The sequence below is a fragment of the Anomaloglossus baeobatrachus genome, unplaced genomic scaffold, assembly GCF_048569485.1.
Source record: "Anomaloglossus baeobatrachus isolate aAnoBae1 unplaced genomic scaffold, aAnoBae1.hap1 Scaffold_663, whole genome shotgun sequence".
Taxonomy (NCBI): domain Eukaryota; kingdom Metazoa; phylum Chordata; class Amphibia; order Anura; family Aromobatidae; genus Anomaloglossus; species Anomaloglossus baeobatrachus.
In genome coordinates this window covers 66460-88812 of record NW_027445034.1, presented here as the reverse complement: position 1 = coordinate 88812, position 22353 = coordinate 66460, and the positions used below count along the sequence as shown (strand labels likewise).

The window sequence follows — 22353 nt, the reverse complement described above, 5'->3', positions numbered from 1 at the left end:
GGCTTTCTACGGGTAAGGATGGCAAAGGGTGGCAGTGACGGAAAGTCAGGCAACCTGTCCTGTCCGTCTTTTTGTATCGTGAATTGGAAAGACTGCAAGGGGGAGGGGAGTTGCTTGCGCCCTAAAGGAGGAGTTATTCAGATTCATTGCAGTGGGCGGCGGCTGCAAAACGCACCATTCTTCTTGTTTTGGCTCTGCAAAGCAGCCTTTTCAAGGGTTGGCTTGGGTGACAAAATGTCTTGTGTAGGCGTGGGTTTGTCTCCCTCTCGCTCTCTCTCCCTAAGATGTGTCCGGCATAGGCCAGGGTGCCACTCGAGGCCCAAACCAATTCTGGTTATCGCTTCTCGGCCTTTTGGCTAAGATCAAGTGTAGTATCTGTTCTTATCAGTTTAATATCTGATACGTCCCCTATCTGGGGACCATATATTAAATGGATTTTTAGAACAGGGAGATGGAAAAAGAGCTTGCTCTGTCCACTCCACGCATTGACCTGGTATTGCAGTACCTCCAGGAACGGTGCACCCCTTCTTAACCCAGTTTCCAAAAGCAGAACTCAATTCACCTGATTCATATTAGCCCGATTTAATGAATTGGAAGAAAGCATACGTCTTCATATGCACCTCAATTTGGCCCATTCACTTTTCACACTTCCTCCTTTTGTTTTTTATCTTTCACACTTTTGACTTTCTTTATTCATCCAAATAGCAAACTCATCACCACTCAACCTGACCAACTCGGCTATGTCCCCGTGCTGCAGTTCTCTGTCTTATCTAGATCATTTGCAATTGAATGGAATAGATCCCTTTTGGACAAAGTGGATTCACCTGCTGCTGCAGTGACCACAGGTGTGATAACATCTAGAATTGGCATCTGGTGCGATCTCTCCGCTTCCACTCCAAAGAAAGTTACCTGTTTATTCCTATCATGCATTGGTTTTTGGGGTTTTCTTTGAGTAATGATGATCTCTTTAGTAGTCTGTTGGCGCCCTCTCCTGGAGGAATAGTTTGCTTGCTCTTGGACATTCTAAAAGAGAGGTCATGATAGACATTGAGCTTCTGAGCTCAATTGGGGACAGTCATGGGTGATGAATGTTTGCAACCTACTGCGAAGCCTCATACCGCAATATAAGGAACGTCAAATACTAAGAAAGGGCGGCCTATGAAAGAATTACTACTTTCAATAAGTACACTTAAACGGCTAATTGGGAATAGAAAAACTGTAAAAAGCCCTCTGAGAAAGCCCCCCTCTAACCTTTGATAGTAAGCTTTTCTGTAGTCTGCCTGTTGATGTATTTTCCGTTTGAACTGTGCACAACATGAAGAGACGGAACACTGGCGGCTTGTCACAATGCCCCCCGATGACATCACAATAGCGCTGCTGCCTAGAAAACAAGCTGCGCAGAAGAAGTTGTTCTTTGGGTGGGAGGGTGGGCTAGTGGAAGGAGGGGGCAATCTCTTTTTTTCCCGGGTGGTAGGGGGATGACAGGAGAAGGGAAGCGGGTGGTGAGAAAGGTACAGAGGGCAGGGTTTGGGGGCTGGGAAGGAAAGGGAAAAGATTAGGGTTTGGGGATGATGAAAGGGCTTTCTACGGGTAAGGATGGCAAAGGGTGGCAGTGACGGAAAGTCAGGCAACCTGTCCTGTCCGTCTTTTTGTATCGTGAATTGGAAAGACTGCAAGGGGGAGGGGAGTTGCTTGCGCCCTAAAGGAGGAGTTATTCAGATTCATTGCAGTGGGCGGCGGCTGCAAAACGCACCATTCTTCTTGTTTTGGCTCTGCAAAGCAGCCTTTTCAAGGGTTGGCTTGGGTGACAAAATGTCTTGTGTAGGCGTGGGTTTGTCTCCCTCTCGCTCTCTCTCCCTAAGATGTGTCCGGCATAGGCCAGGGTGCCACTCGAGGCCCAAACCAATTCTGGTTATCGCTTCTCGGCCTTTTGGCTAAGATCAAGTGTAGTATCTGTTCTTATCAGTTTAATATCTGATACGTCCCCTATCTGGGGACCATATATTAAATGGATTTTTAGAACAGGGAGATGGAAAAAGAGCTTGCTCTGTCCACTCCACGCATTGACCTGGTATTGCAGTACCTCCAGGAACGGTGCACCCCTTCTTAACCCAGTTTCCAAAAGCAGAACTCAATTCACCTGATTCATATTAGCCCGATTTAATGAATTGGAAGAAAGCATACGTCTTCATATGCACCTCAATTTGGCCCATTCACTTTTCACACTTCCTCCTTTTGTTTTTTATCTTTCACACTTTTGACTTTCTTTATTCATCCAAATAGCAAACTCATCACCACTCAACCTGACCAACTCGGCTATGTCCCCGTGCTGCAGTTCTCTGTCTTATCTAGATCATTTGCAATTGAATGGAATAGATCCCTTTTGGACAAAGTGGATTCACCTGCTGCTGCAGTGACCACAGGTGTGATAACATCTAGAATTGGCATCTGGTGCGATCTCTCCGCTTCCACTCCAAAGAAAGTTACCTGTTTATTCCTATCATGCATTGGTTTTTGGGGTTTTCTTTGAGTAATGATGATCTCTTTAGTAGTCTGTTGGCGCCCTCTCCTGGAGGAATAGTTTGCTTGCTCTTGGACATTCTAAAAGAGAGGTCATGATAGACATTGAGCTTCTGAGCTCAATTGGGGACAGTCATGGGTGATGAATGTTTGCAACCTACTGCGAAGCCTCATACCGCAATATAAGGAACGTCAAATACTAAGAAAGGGCGGCCTATGAAAGAATTACTACTTTCAATAAGTACACTTAAACGGCTAATTGGGAATAGAAAAACTGTAAAAAGCCCTCTGAGAAAGCCCCCCTCTAACCTTTGATAGTAAGCTTTTCTGTAGTCTGCCTGTTGATGTATTTTCCGTTTGAACTGTGCACAACATGAAGAGACGGAACACTGGCGGCTTGTCACAATGCCCCCCGATGACATCACAATAGCGCTGCTGCCTAGAAAACAAGCTGCGCAGAAGAAGTTGTTCTTTGGGTGGGAGGGTGGGCTAGTGGAAGGAGGGGGCAATCTCTTTTTTTCCCGGGTGGTAGGGGGATGACAGGAGAAGGGAAGCGGGTGGTGAGAAAGGTACAGAGGGCAGGGTTTGGGGGCTGGGAAGGAAAGGGAAAAGATTAGGGTTTGGGGATGATGAAAGGGCTTTCTACGGGTAAGGATGGCAAAGGGTGGCAGTGACGGAAAGTCAGGCAACCTGTCCTGTCCGTCTTTTTGTATCGTGAATTGGAAAGACTGCAAGGGGGAGGGGAGTTGCTTGCGCCCTAAAGGAGGAGTTATTCAGATTCATTGCAGTGGGCGGCGGCTGCAAAACGCACCATTCTTCTTGTTTTGGCTCTGCAAAGCAGCCTTTTCAAGGGTTGGCTTGGGTGACAAAATGTCTTGTGTAGGCGTGGGTTTGTCTCCCTCTCGCTCTCTCTCCCTAAGATGTGTCCGGCATAGGCCAGGGTGCCACTCGAGGCCCAAACCAATTCTGGTTATCGCTTCTCGGCCTTTTGGCTAAGATCAAGTGTAGTATCTGTTCTTATCAGTTTAATATCTGATACGTCCCCTATCTGGGGACCATATATTAAATGGATTTTTAGAACAGGGAGATGGAAAAAGAGCTTGCTCTGTCCACTCCACGCATTGACCTGGTATTGCAGTACCTCCAGGAACGGTGCACCCCTTCTTAACCCAGTTTCCAAAAGCAGAACTCAATTCACCTGATTCATATTAGCCCGATTTAATGAATTGGAAGAAAGCATACGTCTTCATATGCACCTCAATTTGGCCCATTCACTTTTCACACTTCCTCCTTTTGTTTTTTATCTTTCACACTTTTGACTTTCTTTATTCATCCAAATAGCAAACTCATCACCACTCAACCTGACCAACTCGGCTATGTCCCCGTGCTGCAGTTCTCTGTCTTATCTAGATCATTTGCAATTGAATGGAATAGATCCCTTTTGGACAAAGTGGATTCACCTGCTGCTGCAGTGACCACAGGTGTGATAACATCTAGAATTGGCATCTGGTGCGATCTCTCCGCTTCCACTCCAAAGAAAGTTACCTGTTTATTCCTATCATGCATTGGTTTTTGGGGTTTTCTTTGAGTAATGATGATCTCTTTAGTAGTCTGTTGGCGCCCTCTCCTGGAGGAATAGTTTGCTTGCTCTTGGACATTCTAAAAGAGAGGTCATGATAGACATTGAGCTTCTGAGCTCAATTGGGGACAGTCATGGGTGATGAATGTTTGCAACCTACTGCGAAGCCTCATACCGCAATATAAGGAACGTCAAATACTAAGAAAGGGCGGCCTATGAAAGAATTACTACTTTCAATAAGTACACTTAAACGGCTAATTGGGAATAGAAAAACTGTAAAAAGCCCTCTGAGAAAGCCCCCCTCTAACCTTTGATAGTAAGCTTTTCTGTAGTCTGCCTGTTGATGTATTTTCCGTTTGAACTGTGCACAACATGAAGAGACGGAACACTGGCGGCTTGTCACAATGCCCCCCGATGACATCACAATAGCGCTGCTGCCTAGAAAACAAGCTGCGCAGAAGAAGTTGTTCTTTGGGTGGGAGGGTGGGCTAGTGGAAGGAGGGGGCAATCTCTTTTTTTCCCGGGTGGTAGGGGGATGACAGGAGAAGGGAAGCGGGTGGTGAGAAAGGTACAGAGGGCAGGGTTTGGGGGCTGGGAAGGAAAGGGAAAAGATTAGGGTTTGGGGATGATGAAAGGGCTTTCTACGGGTAAGGATGGCAAAGGGTGGCAGTGACGGAAAGTCAGGCAACCTGTCCTGTCCGTCTTTTTGTATCGTGAATTGGAAAGACTGCAAGGGGGAGGGGAGTTGCTTGCGCCCTAAAGGAGGAGTTATTCAGATTCATTGCAGTGGGCGGCGGCTGCAAAACGCACCATTCTTCTTGTTTTGGCTCTGCAAAGCAGCCTTTTCAAGGGTTGGCTTGGGTGACAAAATGTCTTGTGTAGGCGTGGGTTTGTCTCCCTCTCGCTCTCTCTCCCTAAGATGTGTCCGGCATAGGCCAGGGTGCCACTCGAGGCCCAAACCAATTCTGGTTATCGCTTCTCGGCCTTTTGGCTAAGATCAAGTGTAGTATCTGTTCTTATCAGTTTAATATCTGATACGTCCCCTATCTGGGGACCATATATTAAATGGATTTTTAGAACAGGGAGATGGAAAAAGAGCTTGCTCTGTCCACTCCACGCATTGACCTGGTATTGCAGTACCTCCAGGAACGGTGCACCCCTTCTTAACCCAGTTTCCAAAAGCAGAACTCAATTCACCTGATTCATATTAGCCCGATTTAATGAATTGGAAGAAAGCATACGTCTTCATATGCACCTCAATTTGGCCCATTCACTTTTCACACTTCCTCCTTTTGTTTTTTATCTTTCACACTTTTGACTTTCTTTATTCATCCAAATAGCAAACTCATCACCACTCAACCTGACCAACTCGGCTATGTCCCCGTGCTGCAGTTCTCTGTCTTATCTAGATCATTTGCAATTGAATGGAATAGATCCCTTTTGGACAAAGTGGATTCACCTGCTGCTGCAGTGACCACAGGTGTGATAACATCTAGAATTGGCATCTGGTGCGATCTCTCCGCTTCCACTCCAAAGAAAGTTACCTGTTTATTCCTATCATGCATTGGTTTTTGGGGTTTTCTTTGAGTAATGATGATCTCTTTAGTAGTCTGTTGGCGCCCTCTCCTGGAGGAATAGTTTGCTTGCTCTTGGACATTCTAAAAGAGAGGTCATGATAGACATTGAGCTTCTGAGCTCAATTGGGGACAGTCATGGGTGATGAATGTTTGCAACCTACTGCGAAGCCTCATACCGCAATATAAGGAACGTCAAATACTAAGAAAGGGCGGCCTATGAAAGAATTACTACTTTCAATAAGTACACTTAAACGGCTAATTGGGAATAGAAAAACTGTAAAAAGCCCTCTGAGAAAGCCCCCCTCTAACCTTTGATAGTAAGCTTTTCTGTAGTCTGCCTGTTGATGTATTTTCCGTTTGAACTGTGCACAACATGAAGAGACGGAACACTGGCGGCTTGTCACAATGCCCCCCGATGACATCACAATAGCGCTGCTGCCTAGAAAACAAGCTGCGCAGAAGAAGTTGTTCTTTGGGTGGGAGGGTGGGCTAGTGGAAGGAGGGGGCAATCTCTTTTTTTCCCGGGTGGTAGGGGGATGACAGGAGAAGGGAAGCGGGTGGTGAGAAAGGTACAGAGGGCAGGGTTTGGGGGCTGGGAAGGAAAGGGAAAAGATTAGGGTTTGGGGATGATGAAAGGGCTTTCTACGGGTAAGGATGGCAAAGGGTGGCAGTGACGGAAAGTCAGGCAACCTGTCCTGTCCGTCTTTTTGTATCGTGAATTGGAAAGACTGCAAGGGGGAGGGGAGTTGCTTGCGCCCTAAAGGAGGAGTTATTCAGATTCATTGCAGTGGGCGGCGGCTGCAAAACGCACCATTCTTCTTGTTTTGGCTCTGCAAAGCAGCCTTTTCAAGGGTTGGCTTGGGTGACAAAATGTCTTGTGTAGGCGTGGGTTTGTCTCCCTCTCGCTCTCTCTCCCTAAGATGTGTCCGGCATAGGCCAGGGTGCCACTCGAGGCCCAAACCAATTCTGGTTATCGCTTCTCGGCCTTTTGGCTAAGATCAAGTGTAGTATCTGTTCTTATCAGTTTAATATCTGATACGTCCCCTATCTGGGGACCATATATTAAATGGATTTTTAGAACAGGGAGATGGAAAAAGAGCTTGCTCTGTCCACTCCACGCATTGACCTGGTATTGCAGTACCTCCAGGAACGGTGCACCCCTTCTTAACCCAGTTTCCAAAAGCAGAACTCAATTCACCTGATTCATATTAGCCCGATTTAATGAATTGGAAGAAAGCATACGTCTTCATATGCACCTCAATTTGGCCCATTCACTTTTCACACTTCCTCCTTTTGTTTTTTATCTTTCACACTTTTGACTTTCTTTATTCATCCAAATAGCAAACTCATCACCACTCAACCTGACCAACTCGGCTATGTCCCCGTGCTGCAGTTCTCTGTCTTATCTAGATCATTTGCAATTGAATGGAATAGATCCCTTTTGGACAAAGTGGATTCACCTGCTGCTGCAGTGACCACAGGTGTGATAACATCTAGAATTGGCATCTGGTGCGATCTCTCCGCTTCCACTCCAAAGAAAGTTACCTGTTTATTCCTATCATGCATTGGTTTTTGGGGTTTTCTTTGAGTAATGATGATCTCTTTAGTAGTCTGTTGGCGCCCTCTCCTGGAGGAATAGTTTGCTTGCTCTTGGACATTCTAAAAGAGAGGTCATGATAGACATTGAGCTTCTGAGCTCAATTGGGGACAGTCATGGGTGATGAATGTTTGCAACCTACTGCGAAGCCTCATACCGCAATATAAGGAACGTCAAATACTAAGAAAGGGCGGCCTATGAAAGAATTACTACTTTCAATAAGTACACTTAAACGGCTAATTGGGAATAGAAAAACTGTAAAAAGCCCTCTGAGAAAGCCCCCCTCTAACCTTTGATAGTAAGCTTTTCTGTAGTCTGCCTGTTGATGTATTTTCCGTTTGAACTGTGCACAACATGAAGAGACGGAACACTGGCGGCTTGTCACAATGCCCCCCGATGACATCACAATAGCGCTGCTGCCTAGAAAACAAGCTGCGCAGAAGAAGTTGTTCTTTGGGTGGGAGGGTGGGCTAGTGGAAGGAGGGGGCAATCTCTTTTTTTCCCGGGTGGTAGGGGGATGACAGGAGAAGGGAAGCGGGTGGTGAGAAAGGTACAGAGGGCAGGGTTTGGGGGCTGGGAAGGAAAGGGAAAAGATTAGGGTTTGGGGATGATGAAAGGGCTTTCTACGGGTAAGGATGGCAAAGGGTGGCAGTGACGGAAAGTCAGGCAACCTGTCCTGTCCGTCTTTTTGTATCGTGAATTGGAAAGACTGCAAGGGGGAGGGGAGTTGCTTGCGCCCTAAAGGAGGAGTTATTCAGATTCATTGCAGTGGGCGGCGGCTGCAAAACGCACCATTCTTCTTGTTTTGGCTCTGCAAAGCAGCCTTTTCAAGGGTTGGCTTGGGTGACAAAATGTCTTGTGTAGGCGTGGGTTTGTCTCCCTCTCGCTCTCTCTCCCTAAGATGTGTCCGGCATAGGCCAGGGTGCCACTCGAGGCCCAAACCAATTCTGGTTATCGCTTCTCGGCCTTTTGGCTAAGATCAAGTGTAGTATCTGTTCTTATCAGTTTAATATCTGATACGTCCCCTATCTGGGGACCATATATTAAATGGATTTTTAGAACAGGGAGATGGAAAAAGAGCTTGCTCTGTCCACTCCACGCATTGACCTGGTATTGCAGTACCTCCAGGAACGGTGCACCCCTTCTTAACCCAGTTTCCAAAAGCAGAACTCAATTCACCTGATTCATATTAGCCCGATTTAATGAATTGGAAGAAAGCATACGTCTTCATATGCACCTCAATTTGGCCCATTCACTTTTCACACTTCCTCCTTTTGTTTTTTATCTTTCACACTTTTGACTTTCTTTATTCATCCAAATAGCAAACTCATCACCACTCAACCTGACCAACTCGGCTATGTCCCCGTGCTGCAGTTCTCTGTCTTATCTAGATCATTTGCAATTGAATGGAATAGATCCCTTTTGGACAAAGTGGATTCACCTGCTGCTGCAGTGACCACAGGTGTGATAACATCTAGAATTGGCATCTGGTGCGATCTCTCCGCTTCCACTCCAAAGAAAGTTACCTGTTTATTCCTATCATGCATTGGTTTTTGGGGTTTTCTTTGAGTAATGATGATCTCTTTAGTAGTCTGTTGGCGCCCTCTCCTGGAGGAATAGTTTGCTTGCTCTTGGACATTCTAAAAGAGAGGTCATGATAGACATTGAGCTTCTGAGCTCAATTGGGGACAGTCATGGGTGATGAATGTTTGCAACCTACTGCGAAGCCTCATACCGCAATATAAGGAACGTCAAATACTAAGAAAGGGCGGCCTATGAAAGAATTACTACTTTCAATAAGTACACTTAAACGGCTAATTGGGAATAGAAAAACTGTAAAAAGCCCTCTGAGAAAGCCCCCCTCTAACCTTTGATAGTAAGCTTTTCTGTAGTCTGCCTGTTGATGTATTTTCCGTTTGAACTGTGCACAACATGAAGAGACGGAACACTGGCGGCTTGTCACAATGCCCCCCGATGACATCACAATAGCGCTGCTGCCTAGAAAACAAGCTGCGCAGAAGAAGTTGTTCTTTGGGTGGGAGGGTGGGCTAGTGGAAGGAGGGGGCAATCTCTTTTTTTCCCGGGTGGTAGGGGGATGACAGGAGAAGGGAAGCGGGTGGTGAGAAAGGTACAGAGGGCAGGGTTTGGGGGCTGGGAAGGAAAGGGAAAAGATTAGGGTTTGGGGATGATGAAAGGGCTTTCTACGGGTAAGGATGGCAAAGGGTGGCAGTGACGGAAAGTCAGGCAACCTGTCCTGTCCGTCTTTTTGTATCGTGAATTGGAAAGACTGCAAGGGGGAGGGGAGTTGCTTGCGCCCTAAAGGAGGAGTTATTCAGATTCATTGCAGTGGGCGGCGGCTGCAAAACGCACCATTCTTCTTGTTTTGGCTCTGCAAAGCAGCCTTTTCAAGGGTTGGCTTGGGTGACAAAATGTCTTGTGTAGGCGTGGGTTTGTCTCCCTCTCGCTCTCTCTCCCTAAGATGTGTCCGGCATAGGCCAGGGTGCCACTCGAGGCCCAAACCAATTCTGGTTATCGCTTCTCGGCCTTTTGGCTAAGATCAAGTGTAGTATCTGTTCTTATCAGTTTAATATCTGATACGTCCCCTATCTGGGGACCATATATTAAATGGATTTTTAGAACAGGGAGATGGAAAAAGAGCTTGCTCTGTCCACTCCACGCATTGACCTGGTATTGCAGTACCTCCAGGAACGGTGCACCCCTTCTTAACCCAGTTTCCAAAAGCAGAACTCAATTCACCTGATTCATATTAGCCCGATTTAATGAATTGGAAGAAAGCATACGTCTTCATATGCACCTCAATTTGGCCCATTCACTTTTCACACTTCCTCCTTTTGTTTTTTATCTTTCACACTTTTGACTTTCTTTATTCATCCAAATAGCAAACTCATCACCACTCAACCTGACCAACTCGGCTATGTCCCCGTGCTGCAGTTCTCTGTCTTATCTAGATCATTTGCAATTGAATGGAATAGATCCCTTTTGGACAAAGTGGATTCACCTGCTGCTGCAGTGACCACAGGTGTGATAACATCTAGAATTGGCATCTGGTGCGATCTCTCCGCTTCCACTCCAAAGAAAGTTACCTGTTTATTCCTATCATGCATTGGTTTTTGGGGTTTTCTTTGAGTAATGATGATCTCTTTAGTAGTCTGTTGGCGCCCTCTCCTGGAGGAATAGTTTGCTTGCTCTTGGACATTCTAAAAGAGAGGTCATGATAGACATTGAGCTTCTGAGCTCAATTGGGGACAGTCATGGGTGATGAATGTTTGCAACCTACTGCGAAGCCTCATACCGCAATATAAGGAACGTCAAATACTAAGAAAGGGCGGCCTATGAAAGAATTACTACTTTCAATAAGTACACTTAAACGGCTAATTGGGAATAGAAAAACTGTAAAAAGCCCTCTGAGAAAGCCCCCCTCTAACCTTTGATAGTAAGCTTTTCTGTAGTCTGCCTGTTGATGTATTTTCCGTTTGAACTGTGCACAACATGAAGAGACGGAACACTGGCGGCTTGTCACAATGCCCCCCGATGACATCACAATAGCGCTGCTGCCTAGAAAACAAGCTGCGCAGAAGAAGTTGTTCTTTGGGTGGGAGGGTGGGCTAGTGGAAGGAGGGGGCAATCTCTTTTTTTCCCGGGTGGTAGGGGGATGACAGGAGAAGGGAAGCGGGTGGTGAGAAAGGTACAGAGGGCAGGGTTTGGGGGCTGGGAAGGAAAGGGAAAAGATTAGGGTTTGGGGATGATGAAAGGGCTTTCTACGGGTAAGGATGGCAAAGGGTGGCAGTGACGGAAAGTCAGGCAACCTGTCCTGTCCGTCTTTTTGTATCGTGAATTGGAAAGACTGCAAGGGGGAGGGGAGTTGCTTGCGCCCTAAAGGAGGAGTTATTCAGATTCATTGCAGTGGGCGGCGGCTGCAAAACGCACCATTCTTCTTGTTTTGGCTCTGCAAAGCAGCCTTTTCAAGGGTTGGCTTGGGTGACAAAATGTCTTGTGTAGGCGTGGGTTTGTCTCCCTCTCGCTCTCTCTCCCTAAGATGTGTCCGGCATAGGCCAGGGTGCCACTCGAGGCCCAAACCAATTCTGGTTATCGCTTCTCGGCCTTTTGGCTAAGATCAAGTGTAGTATCTGTTCTTATCAGTTTAATATCTGATACGTCCCCTATCTGGGGACCATATATTAAATGGATTTTTAGAACAGGGAGATGGAAAAAGAGCTTGCTCTGTCCACTCCACGCATTGACCTGGTATTGCAGTACCTCCAGGAACGGTGCACCCCTTCTTAACCCAGTTTCCAAAAGCAGAACTCAATTCACCTGATTCATATTAGCCCGATTTAATGAATTGGAAGAAAGCATACGTCTTCATATGCACCTCAATTTGGCCCATTCACTTTTCACACTTCCTCCTTTTGTTTTTTATCTTTCACACTTTTGACTTTCTTTATTCATCCAAATAGCAAACTCATCACCACTCAACCTGACCAACTCGGCTATGTCCCCGTGCTGCAGTTCTCTGTCTTATCTAGATCATTTGCAATTGAATGGAATAGATCCCTTTTGGACAAAGTGGATTCACCTGCTGCTGCAGTGACCACAGGTGTGATAACATCTAGAATTGGCATCTGGTGCGATCTCTCCGCTTCCACTCCAAAGAAAGTTACCTGTTTATTCCTATCATGCATTGGTTTTTGGGGTTTTCTTTGAGTAATGATGATCTCTTTAGTAGTCTGTTGGCGCCCTCTCCTGGAGGAATAGTTTGCTTGCTCTTGGACATTCTAAAAGAGAGGTCATGATAGACATTGAGCTTCTGAGCTCAATTGGGGACAGTCATGGGTGATGAATGTTTGCAACCTACTGCGAAGCCTCATACCGCAATATAAGGAACGTCAAATACTAAGAAAGGGCGGCCTATGAAAGAATTACTACTTTCAATAAGTACACTTAAACGGCTAATTGGGAATAGAAAAACTGTAAAAAGCCCTCTGAGAAAGCCCCCCTCTAACCTTTGATAGTAAGCTTTTCTGTAGTCTGCCTGTTGATGTATTTTCCGTTTGAACTGTGCACAACATGAAGAGACGGAACACTGGCGGCTTGTCACAATGCCCCCCGATGACATCACAATAGCGCTGCTGCCTAGAAAACAAGCTGCGCAGAAGAAGTTGTTCTTTGGGTGGGAGGGTGGGCTAGTGGAAGGAGGGGGCAATCTCTTTTTTTCCCGGGTGGTAGGGGGATGACAGGAGAAGGGAAGCGGGTGGTGAGAAAGGTACAGAGGGCAGGGTTTGGGGGCTGGGAAGGAAAGGGAAAAGATTAGGGTTTGGGGATGATGAAAGGGCTTTCTACGGGTAAGGATGGCAAAGGGTGGCAGTGACGGAAAGTCAGGCAACCTGTCCTGTCCGTCTTTTTGTATCGTGAATTGGAAAGACTGCAAGGGGGAGGGGAGTTGCTTGCGCCCTAAAGGAGGAGTTATTCAGATTCATTGCAGTGGGCGGCGGCTGCAAAACGCACCATTCTTCTTGTTTTGGCTCTGCAAAGCAGCCTTTTCAAGGGTTGGCTTGGGTGACAAAATGTCTTGTGTAGGCGTGGGTTTGTCTCCCTCTCGCTCTCTCTCCCTAAGATGTGTCCGGCATAGGCCAGGGTGCCACTCGAGGCCCAAACCAATTCTGGTTATCGCTTCTCGGCCTTTTGGCTAAGATCAAGTGTAGTATCTGTTCTTATCAGTTTAATATCTGATACGTCCCCTATCTGGGGACCATATATTAAATGGATTTTTAGAACAGGGAGATGGAAAAAGAGCTTGCTCTGTCCACTCCACGCATTGACCTGGTATTGCAGTACCTCCAGGAACGGTGCACCCCTTCTTAACCCAGTTTCCAAAAGCAGAACTCAATTCACCTGATTCATATTAGCCCGATTTAATGAATTGGAAGAAAGCATACGTCTTCATATGCACCTCAATTTGGCCCATTCACTTTTCACACTTCCTCCTTTTGTTTTTTATCTTTCACACTTTTGACTTTCTTTATTCATCCAAATAGCAAACTCATCACCACTCAACCTGACCAACTCGGCTATGTCCCCGTGCTGCAGTTCTCTGTCTTATCTAGATCATTTGCAATTGAATGGAATAGATCCCTTTTGGACAAAGTGGATTCACCTGCTGCTGCAGTGACCACAGGTGTGATAACATCTAGAATTGGCATCTGGTGCGATCTCTCCGCTTCCACTCCAAAGAAAGTTACCTGTTTATTCCTATCATGCATTGGTTTTTGGGGTTTTCTTTGAGTAATGATGATCTCTTTAGTAGTCTGTTGGCGCCCTCTCCTGGAGGAATAGTTTGCTTGCTCTTGGACATTCTAAAAGAGAGGTCATGATAGACATTGAGCTTCTGAGCTCAATTGGGGACAGTCATGGGTGATGAATGTTTGCAACCTACTGCGAAGCCTCATACCGCAATATAAGGAACGTCAAATACTAAGAAAGGGCGGCCTATGAAAGAATTACTACTTTCAATAAGTACACTTAAACGGCTAATTGGGAATAGAAAAACTGTAAAAAGCCCTCTGAGAAAGCCCCCCTCTAACCTTTGATAGTAAGCTTTTCTGTAGTCTGCCTGTTGATGTATTTTCCGTTTGAACTGTGCACAACATGAAGAGACGGAACACTGGCGGCTTGTCACAATGCCCCCCGATGACATCACAATAGCGCTGCTGCCTAGAAAACAAGCTGCGCAGAAGAAGTTGTTCTTTGGGTGGGAGGGTGGGCTAGTGGAAGGAGGGGGCAATCTCTTTTTTTCCCGGGTGGTAGGGGGATGACAGGAGAAGGGAAGCGGGTGGTGAGAAAGGTACAGAGGGCAGGGTTTGGGGGCTGGGAAGGAAAGGGAAAAGATTAGGGTTTGGGGATGATGAAAGGGCTTTCTACGGGTAAGGATGGCAAAGGGTGGCAGTGACGGAAAGTCAGGCAACCTGTCCTGTCCGTCTTTTTGTATCGTGAATTGGAAAGACTGCAAGGGGGAGGGGAGTTGCTTGCGCCCTAAAGGAGGAGTTATTCAGATTCATTGCAGTGGGCGGCGGCTGCAAAACGCACCATTCTTCATGTTTTGGCTCTGCAAAGCAGCCTTTTCAAGGGTTGGCTTGGGTGACAAAATGTCTTGTGTAGGCGTGGGTTTGTCTCCCTCTCGCTCTCTCTCCCTAAGATGTGTCCGGCATAGGCCAGGGTGCCACTCGAGGCCCAAACCAATTCTGGTTATCGCTTCTCGGCCTTTTGGCTAAGATCAAGTGTAGTATCTGTTCTTATCAGTTTAATATCTGATACGTCCCCTATCTGGGGACCATATATTAAATGGATTTTTAGAACAGGGAGATGGAAAAAGAGCTTGCTCTGTCCACTCCACGCATTGACCTGGTATTGCAGTACCTCCAGGAACGGTGCACCCCTTCTTAACCCAGTTTCCAAAAGCAGAACTCAATTCACCTGATTCATATTAGCCCGATTTAATGAATTGGAAGAAAGCATACGTCTTCATATGCACCTCAATTTGGCCCATTCACTTTTCACACTTCCTCCTTTTGTTTTTTATCTTTCACACTTTTGACTTTCTTTATTCATCCAAATAGCAAACTCATCACCACTCAACCTGACCAACTCGGCTATGTCCCCGTGCTGCAGTTCTCTGTCTTATCTAGATCATTTGCAATTGAATGGAATAGATCCCTTTTGGACAAAGTGGATTCACCTGCTGCTGCAGTGACCACAGGTGTGATAACATCTAGAATTGGCATCTGGTGCGATCTCTCCGCTTCCACTCCAAAGAAAGTTACCTGTTTATTCCTATCATGCATTGGTTTTTGGGGTTTTCTTTGAGTAATGATGATCTCTTTAGTAGTCTGTTGGCGCCCTCTCCTGGAGGAATAGTTTGCTTGCTCTTGGACATTCTAAAAGAGAGGTCATGATAGACATTGAGCTTCTGAGCTCAATTGGGGACAGTCATGGGTGATGAATGTTTGCAACCTACTGCGAAGCCTCATACCGCAATATAAGGAACGTCAAATACTAAGAAAGGGCGGCCTATGAAAGAATTACTACTTTCAATAAGTACACTTAAACGGCTAATTGGGAATAGAAAAACTGTAAAAAGCCCTCTGAGAAAGCCCCCCTCTAACCTTTGATAGTAAGCTTTTCTGTAGTCTGCCTGTTGATGTATTTTCCGTTTGAACTGTGCACAACATGAAGAGACGGAACACTGGCGGCTTGTCACAATGCCCCCCGATGACATCACAATAGCGCTGCTGCCTAGAAAACAAGCTGCGCAGAAGAAGTTGTTCTTTGGGTGGGAGGGTGGGCTAGTGGAAGGAGGGGGCAATCTCTTTTTTTCCCGGGTGGTAGGGGGATGACAGGAGAAGGGAAGCGGGTGGTGAGAAAGGTACAGAGGGCAGGGTTTGGGGGCTGGGAAGGAAAGGGAAAAGATTAGGGTTTGGGGATGATGAAAGGGCTTTCTACGGGTAAGGATGGCAAAGGGTGGCAGTGACGGAAAGTCAGGCAACCTGTCCTGTCCGTCTTTTTGTATCGTGAATTGGAAAGACTGCAAGGGGGAGGGGAGTTGCTTGCGCCCTAAAGGAGGAGTTATTCAGATTCATTGCAGTGGGCGGCGGCTGCAAAACGCACCATTCTTCTTGTTTTGGCTCTGCAAAGCAGCCTTTTCAAGGGTTGGCTTGGGTGACAAAATGTCTTGTGTAGGCGTGGGTTTGTCTCCCTCTCGCTCTCTCTCCCTAAGATGTGTCCGGCATAGGCCAGGGTGCCACTCGAGGCCCAAACCAATTCTGGTTATCGCTTCTCGGCCTTTTGGCTAAGATCAAGTGTAGTATCTGTTCTTATCAGTTTAATATCTGATACGTCCCCTATCTGGGGACCATATATTAAATGGATTTTTAGAACAGGGAGATGGAAAAAGAGCTTGCTCTGTCCACTCCACGCATTGACCTGGTATTGCAGTACCTCCAGGAACGGTGCACCCCTTCTTAACCCAGTTTCCAAAAGCAGAACTCAATTCACCTGATTCATATTAGCCCGATTTAATGAATTGGAAGAAAGCATACGTCTTCATATGCACCTCAATTTGGCCCATTCACTTTTCACACTTCCTCCTTTTGTTTTTTATCTTTCACACTTTTGACTTTCTTTATTCATCCAAATAGCAAACTCATCACCACTCAACCTGACCAACTCGGCTATGTCCCCGTGCTGCAGTTCTCTGTCTTATCTAGATCATTTGCAATTGAATGGAATAGATCCCTTTTGGACAAAGTGGATTCACCTGCTGCTGCAGTGACCACAGGTGTGATAACATCTAGAATTGGCATCTGGTGCGATCTCTCCGCTTCCACTCCAAAGAAAGTTACCTGTTTATTCCTATCATGCATTGGTTTTTGGGGTTTTCTTTGAGTAATGATGATCTCTTTAGTAGTCTGTTGGCGCCCTCTCCTGGAGGAATAGTTTGCTTGCTCTTGGACATTCTAAAAGAGAGGTCATGATAGACATTGAGCTTCTGAGCTCAATTGGGGACAGTCATGGGTGATGAATGTTTGCAACCTACTGCGAAGCCTCATACCGCAATATAAGGAACGTCAAATACTAAGAAAGGGCGGCCTATGAAAGAATTACTACTTTCAATAAGTACACTTAAACGGCTAATTGGGAATAGAAAAACTGTAAAAAGCCCTCTGAGAAAGCCCCCCTCTAACCTTTGATAGTAAGCTTTTCTGTAGTCTGCCTGTTGATGTATTTTCCGTTTGAACTGTGCACAACATGAAGAGACGGAACACTGGCGGCTTGTCACAATGCCCCCCGATGACATCACAATAGCGCTGCTGCCTAGAAAACAAGCTGCGCAGAAGAAGTTGTTCTTTGGGTGGGAGGGTGGGCTAGTGGAAGGAGGGGGCAATCTCTTTTTTTCCCGGGTGGTAGGGGGATGACAGGAGAAGGGAAGCGGGTGGTGAGAAAGGTACAGAGGGCAGGGTTTGGGGGCTGGGAAGGAAAGGGAAAAGATTAGGGTTTGGGGATGATGAAAGGGCTTTCTACGGGTAAGGATGGCAAAGGGTGGCAGTGACGGAAAGTCAGGCAACCTGTCCTGTCCGTCTTTTTGTATCGTGAATTGGAAAGACTGCAAGGGGGAGGGGAGTTGCTTGCGCCCTAAAGGAGGAGTTATTCAGATTCATTGCAGTGGGCGGCGGCTGCAAAACGCACCATTCTTCTTGTTTTGGCTCTGCAAAGCAGCCTTTTCAAGGGTTGGCTTGGGTGACAAAATGTCTTGTGTAGGCGTGGGTTTGTCTCCCTCTCGCTCTCTCTCCCTAAGATGTGTCCGGCATAGGCCAGGGTGCCACTCGAGGCCCAAACCAATTCTGGTTATCGCTTCTCGGCCTTTTGGCTAAGATCAAGTGTAGTATCTGTTCTTATCAGTTTAATATCTGATACGTCCCCTATCTGGGGACCATATATTAAATGGATTTTTAGAACAGGGAGATGGAAAAAGAGCTTGCTCTGTCCACTCCACGCATTGACCTGGTATTGCAGTACCTCCAGGAACGGTGCACCCCTTCTTAACCCAGTTTCCAAAAGCAGAACTCAATTCACCTGATTCATATTAGCCCGATTTAATGAATTGGAAGAAAGCATACGTCTTCATATGCACCTCAATTTGGCCCATTCACTTTTCACACTTCCTCCTTTTGTTTTTTATCTTTCACACTTTTGACTTTCTTTATTCATCCAAATAGCAAACTCATCACCACTCAACCTGACCAACTCGGCTATGTCCCCGTGCTGCAGTTCTCTGTCTTATCTAGATCATTTGCAATTGAATGGAATAGATCCCTTTTGGACAAAGTGGATTCACCTGCTGCTGCAGTGACCACAGGTGTGATAACATCTAGAATTGGCATCTGGTGCGATCTCTCCGCTTCCACTCCAAAGAAAGTTACCTGTTTATTCCTATCATGCATTGGTTTTTGGGGTTTTCTTTGAGTAATGATGATCTCTTTAGTAGTCTGTTGGCGCCCTCTCCTGGAGGAATAGTTTGCTTGCTCTTGGACATTCTAAAAGAGAGGTCATGATAGACATTGAGCTTCTGAGCTCAATTGGGGACAGTCATGGGTGATGAATGTTTGCAACCTACTGCGAAGCCTCATACCGCAATATAAGGAACGTCAAATACTAAGAAAGGGCGGCCTATGAAAGAATTACTACTTTCAATAAGTACACTTAAACGGCTAATTGGGAATAGAAAAACTGTAAAAAGCCCTCTGAGAAAGCCCCCCTCTAACCTTTGATAGTAAGCTTTTCTGTAGTCTGCCTGTTGATGTATTTTCCGTTTGAACTGTGCACAACATGAAGAGACGGAACACTGGCGGCTTGTCACAATGCCCCCCGATGACATCACAATAGCGCTGCTGCCTAGAAAACAAGCTGCGCAGAAGAAGTTGTTCTTTGGGTGGGAGGGTGGGCTAGTGGAAGGAGGGGGCAATCTCTTTTTTTCCCGGGTGGTAGGGGGATGACAGGAGAAGGGAAGCGGGTGGTGAGAAAGGTACAGAGGGCAGGGTTTGGGGGCTGGGAAGGAAAGGGAAAAGATTAGGGTTTGGGGATGATGAAAGGGCTTTCTACGGGTAAGGATGGCAAAGGGTGGCAGTGACGGAAAGTCAGGCAACCTGTCCTGTCCGTCTTTTTGTATCGTGAATTGGAAAGACTGCAAGGGGGAGGGGAGTTGCTTGCGCCCTAAAGGAGGAGTTATTCAGATTCATTGCAGTGGGCGGCGGCTGCAAAACGCACCATTCTTCTTGTTTTGGCTCTGCAAAGCAGCCTTTTCAAGGGTTGGCTTGGGTGACAAAATGTCTTGTGTAGGCGTGGGTTTGTCTCCCTCTCGCTCTCTCTCCCTAAGATGTGTCCGGCATAGGCCAGGGTGCCACTCGAGGCCCAAACCAATTCTGGTTATCGCTTCTCGGCCTTTTGGCTAAGATCAAGTGTAGTATCTGTTCTTATCAGTTTAATATCTGATACGTCCCCTATCTGGGGACCATATATTAAATGGATTTTTAGAACAGGGAGATGGAAAAAGAGCTTGCTCTGTCCACTCCACGCATTGACCTGGTATTGCAGTACCTCCAGGAACGGTGCACCCCTTCTTAACCCAGTTTCCAAAAGCAGAACTCAATTCACCTGATTCATATTAGCCCGATTTAATGAATTGGAAGAAAGCATACGTCTTCATATGCACCTCAATTTGGCCCATTCACTTTTCACACTTCCTCCTTTTGTTTTTTATCTTTCACACTTTTGACTTTCTTTATTCATCCAAATAGCAAACTCATCACCACTCAACCTGACCAACTCGGCTATGTCCCCGTGCTGCAGTTCTCTGTCTTATCTAGATCATTTGCAATTGAATGGAATAGATCCCTTTTGGACAAAGTGGATTCACCTGCTGCTGCAGTGACCACAGGTGTGATAACATCTAGAATTGGCATCTGGTGCGATCTCTCCGCTTCCACTCCAAAGAAAGTTACCTGTTTATTCCTATCATGCATTGGTTTTTGGGGTTTTCTTTGAGTAATGATGATCTCTTTAGTAGTCTGTTGGCGCCCTCTCCTGGAGGAATAGTTTGCTTGCTCTTGGACATTCTAAAAGAGAGGTCATGATAGACATTGAGCTTCTGAGCTCAATTGGGGACAGTCATGGGTGGTGAATGTTTGCAACCTACTGCGAAGCCTCATACCGCAATATAAGGAACGTCAAATACTAAGAAAGGGCGGCCTATGAAAGAATTACTACTTTCAATAAGTACACTTAAACGGCTAATTGGGAATAGAAAAACTGTAAAAAGCCCTCTGAGAAAGCCCCCCTCTAACCTTTGATAGTAAGCTTTTCTGTAGTCTGCCTGTTGATGTATTTTCCGTTTGAACTGTGCACAACATGAAGAGACGGAACACTGGCGGCTTGTCACAATGCCCCCCGATGACATCACAATAGCGCTGCTGCCTAGAAAACAAGCTGCGCAGAAGAAGTTGTTCTTTGGGTGGGAGGGTGGGCTAGTGGAAGGAGGGGGCAATCTCTTTTTTTCCCGGGTGGTAGGGGGATGACAGGAGAAGGGAAGCGGGTGGTGAGAAAGGTACAGAGGGCAGGGTTTGGGGGCTGGGAAGGAAAGGGAAAAGATTAGGGTTTGGGGATGATGAAAGGGCTTTCTACGGGTAAGGATGGCAAAGGGTGGCAGTGACGGAAAGTCAGGCAACCTGTCCTGTCCGTCTTTTTGTATCGTGAATTGGAAAGACTGCAAGGGGGAGGGGAGTTGCTTGCGCCCTAAAGGAGGAGTTATTCAGATTCATTGCAGTGGGCGGCGGCTGCAAAACGCACCATTCTTCTTGTTTTGGCTCTGCAAAGCAGCCTTTTCAAGGGTTGGCTTGGGTGACAAAATGTCTTGTGTAGGCGTGGGTTTGTCTCCCTCTCGCTCTCTCTCCCTAAGATGTGTCCGGCATAGGCCAGGGTGCCACTCGAGGCCCAAACCAATTCTGGTTATCGCTTCTCGGCCTTTTGGCTAAGATCAAGTGTAGTATCTGTTCTTATCAGAACAAACTGAGCTAGCTACACTTGACGAGATACGATCAGGGAGACAAGCTCCGAAGCCCAGCCGAGACCGAAAGAGGGAGATTGGACGGAAGAAGAGCTTGGCAGAAAGAAGCAAGAAGACGAAGGCTCGGAGAAGACTTGGGGAGACCAGAGGAACTTCGAGGAGGAACACAGCGGGAGAAGACACCCGGAGAAGAATCCAAGATCCAGCTCCGGGAACTCAAGCAGGAACCAGCCATGGCAAGCAAGCCAGAGAAGGCAGCCAGGAAGGCTCAGGACCCAGGGACCTCCAGGAAGGCTCATCCAGAGGCTTCTTCGGCCCAAGAGGCCCCTACCTCCGACGCCGGCCAGCCGGAGGGAGCCCGGACGCCGCCTGAAAAGGCTCCAACCCTGGAGCCTTGGATGCGGCAGACGGTCGCCCTGAAGCTAAAGGCGGTGGATGGTAGGTTGCCGGACATGTCCAGCGACGTGTTCTGCAAGAAGATGATTCTGGATCAGGGCTTCTCCAGGGCGGAAACCCTGAGTGTCCAGACCTTCATGACTGGCATTTTTCTGGTAACCTTTGCCACGGTGAATGCCTGCAGGAGATACTGGGAGGCGATGAACGCAGCGATGCCGGACTCCCCTTTTCATTCTTTTTTAGGATCCTGTCCTATACAGAGGGATGAGAAGAGGATCACGGTCTCCATGCGGAACCCGCACACCCCAGGAAGAGACATCTCCACGTTCCTGGGACGTCTCTGCACAGTGGTGAGGGAGCCATCCCACATCCTTAACGGCAACGGATTCTGGACGGGTAAGTGGTCAGTAACCGTTCGACTCTACAGGGAACCAGCATCCGAGGATGGTCTCCAGCACCTGCCCCCGACATTCTCTCTGGGAAACTCCTTTGGTCTCATCTACTACCCGGACATGCCACACAACTGCAGGAAATGTGGCGGGAAAGGGCATTCGATGAAGACCTGCAAGGAGGACGCCTGCAGGGTTTGCCGGGTGACGGGACACAGCTCCAAGGACTGCCCAAAGAAGAAGACTTGCAACCTATGTGGACAGGCGGACCACCTTTACAAGGACTGCCCACAGCGGGAGAAATCCTGGGCAAGGGTTGCCGCGGCGACCCAGTATCGGGTAGTCACAGCTTCGTCGACCAAGGCAGCTACGACCAAGGCCACAGAGGCCAAGGACAAGGCGGCCAAGAACCCGGCGACCGTGGCTCCAGCCGATGCCCCAGCAGCCACGGAGTCCAGGAAAAAGAAGGGTAAGAAAAATGTTGCCCCCTCCCTGGTCCCCCCCCCTGTCACCCCTGTCCAAACCCCTCCCCCCCCGGCCAACCCTACTGAGGATTCCACTACCTCCACCTCATTTCCCTACTCCTCAGTTGGTCCCCTCACCCCCCCCCCAAAGCCCACTCTCCCTCCCCAGACCATGAGAGCAGAGGGCCTCAGCACTCT

At 47.2% G+C, this 22353-nt stretch overlaps 13 non-coding genes and 1 pseudogene across 13 annotated transcripts; all 14 read left to right on the top strand.

Moving 5' to 3' along the window:
- Nucleotides 1-336: 336 nt before the first annotated feature.
- Nucleotides 337-527, top strand: LOC142286609 (U2 spliceosomal RNA). The gene has a single exon (XR_012747731.1). It is a non-coding gene; the product is annotated as a U2 spliceosomal RNA (small nuclear RNA).
- A 1387-nt stretch (nt 528-1914) lies between these two features.
- Nucleotides 1915-2105, top strand: LOC142286608 (U2 spliceosomal RNA). The gene has a single exon (XR_012747730.1). It is a non-coding gene; the product is annotated as a U2 spliceosomal RNA (small nuclear RNA).
- A 1387-nt stretch (nt 2106-3492) lies between these two features.
- On the top strand, nt 3493-3683 carry LOC142286607 (U2 spliceosomal RNA). Its single transcript, XR_012747729.1, has one exon. It is a non-coding gene; the product is annotated as a U2 spliceosomal RNA (small nuclear RNA).
- A 1387-nt stretch (nt 3684-5070) lies between these two features.
- Nucleotides 5071-5261, top strand: LOC142286604 (U2 spliceosomal RNA). The gene has a single exon (XR_012747727.1). It is a non-coding gene; the product is annotated as a U2 spliceosomal RNA (small nuclear RNA).
- A 1387-nt stretch (nt 5262-6648) lies between these two features.
- Nucleotides 6649-6839, top strand: LOC142286603 (U2 spliceosomal RNA). Its single transcript, XR_012747726.1, has one exon. It is a non-coding gene; the product is annotated as a U2 spliceosomal RNA (small nuclear RNA).
- A 1387-nt stretch (nt 6840-8226) lies between these two features.
- LOC142286602 (U2 spliceosomal RNA) lies at nt 8227-8417 on the top strand. The gene has a single exon (XR_012747725.1). It is a non-coding gene; the product is annotated as a U2 spliceosomal RNA (small nuclear RNA).
- A 1387-nt stretch (nt 8418-9804) lies between these two features.
- LOC142286601 (U2 spliceosomal RNA) lies at nt 9805-9995 on the top strand. Its single transcript, XR_012747724.1, has one exon. It is a non-coding gene; the product is annotated as a U2 spliceosomal RNA (small nuclear RNA).
- A 1387-nt stretch (nt 9996-11382) lies between these two features.
- On the top strand, nt 11383-11573 carry LOC142286600 (U2 spliceosomal RNA). Its single transcript, XR_012747723.1, has one exon. It is a non-coding gene; the product is annotated as a U2 spliceosomal RNA (small nuclear RNA).
- A 1387-nt stretch (nt 11574-12960) lies between these two features.
- LOC142286599 (U2 spliceosomal RNA) lies at nt 12961-13151 on the top strand. The gene has a single exon (XR_012747722.1). It is a non-coding gene; the product is annotated as a U2 spliceosomal RNA (small nuclear RNA).
- Nucleotides 13152-14538: 1387 nt separating this feature from the next.
- LOC142286598 (U2 spliceosomal RNA) lies at nt 14539-14729 on the top strand. The gene has a single exon (XR_012747721.1). It is a non-coding gene; the product is annotated as a U2 spliceosomal RNA (small nuclear RNA).
- Nucleotides 14730-16116: 1387 nt separating this feature from the next.
- On the top strand, nt 16117-16307 carry LOC142286597 (U2 spliceosomal RNA). The gene has a single exon (XR_012747720.1). It is a non-coding gene; the product is annotated as a U2 spliceosomal RNA (small nuclear RNA).
- A 1387-nt stretch (nt 16308-17694) lies between these two features.
- Nucleotides 17695-17885, top strand: LOC142286596 (U2 spliceosomal RNA). The gene has a single exon (XR_012747719.1). It is a non-coding gene; the product is annotated as a U2 spliceosomal RNA (small nuclear RNA).
- Nucleotides 17886-19272: 1387 nt separating this feature from the next.
- On the top strand, nt 19273-19463 carry LOC142286595 (U2 spliceosomal RNA). The gene has a single exon (XR_012747718.1). It is a non-coding gene; the product is annotated as a U2 spliceosomal RNA (small nuclear RNA).
- A 1387-nt stretch (nt 19464-20850) lies between these two features.
- LOC142286564 (U2 spliceosomal RNA) lies at nt 20851-20954 on the top strand (annotated as a pseudogene).
- The last annotated feature ends 1399 nt before the right edge of the window (nt 20955-22353 follow it).